Source organism: Otolemur garnettii, unplaced genomic scaffold (genome assembly GCF_000181295.1).
Source record: "Otolemur garnettii isolate 467f Iridium unplaced genomic scaffold, OtoGar3 scaffold00197, whole genome shotgun sequence".
NCBI classification, from domain to species: domain Eukaryota; kingdom Metazoa; phylum Chordata; class Mammalia; order Primates; family Galagidae; genus Otolemur; species Otolemur garnettii.
The window spans coordinates 2,357,314-2,358,103 of NW_003852592.1; the positions used below are offsets into that span (position 1 = coordinate 2,357,314).

The 790-nt window shown below is 54.2% G+C and overlaps 1 protein-coding gene across 1 annotated transcript in view; it reads left to right on the forward strand.

The window, feature by feature from the left end:
- ACSS1 (acyl-CoA synthetase short chain family member 1) overlaps positions 1 to 790 on the forward strand; it is a 41,297-nt gene that overhangs the window by 10,973 nt on the left and 29,534 nt on the right. The gene's annotated exons all lie outside the window — the stretch shown is intronic.

Genomic DNA, 790 nt, shown 5'->3' on the forward strand with positions numbered 1-790 from the left:
CTGACCCTGACCCAGGCACCCCGTGGGGCCTCCTGACCCTGACCCAGGCACCCCGTGGGGCCTCCTGACCCTGACGTAGGCACCCCGTGGGACTTCCTGACCCTGACCCAGGCACCCCACGGGACCTCTTGACCCTGACCCGGGCACCCTGCTGGGCCGGGGAACAGAGTAGGGTGGCCCAGCTGGGAGGGGCCTGCCTTCTTGTGCACTTGGCAGCACTTCATGTCTTCAGATTCCCAGGGAGGGAACTGAGGCTCCAGAAGCAGATGTCACGCGTGTCTGTGGGGTAGAGGAGGCATTTGGCGCAGTCTTATGTGTTCCTCTTGTCTGGCTCTAGGGGAGGGAATTGTCTGAGTCTCAGGGTGTGTGCTTTAGCTTTGGAAATGTTCTCTTATCCCAGGAGAAGTAAAAGTAAATTCAAACACAAGCTGAATAAAATATGTGCTGCAGTGACAACCACCAGCCCAGGCCTTCAGCCTGACTCTGTGCTCTTATGAGAGTGGGGCAATAAACAGAATTATCTTTGAAGAGTTTACATTAAAAACTGATTTTTAATCTTTGATTCTTTGACCCCATGTGCCAAGCACCCTTCTGGAGTTGCACATGCATTTGGGAGTTTACCCAGGCCTTCCCAAAGCTGCCTCCTGCAGGGGACTGCCTTGGTTGGGGGCTTTGAGGTCACTCAGTGCAAGATGTTGGTTTTCCATTAAAGCTTCCTTTGCTTGTGATGCTATCTCAGGCCCACTGTGTCCCCAGGCTGTGTGTCTGTTGTTATCACATCTACCCCCCC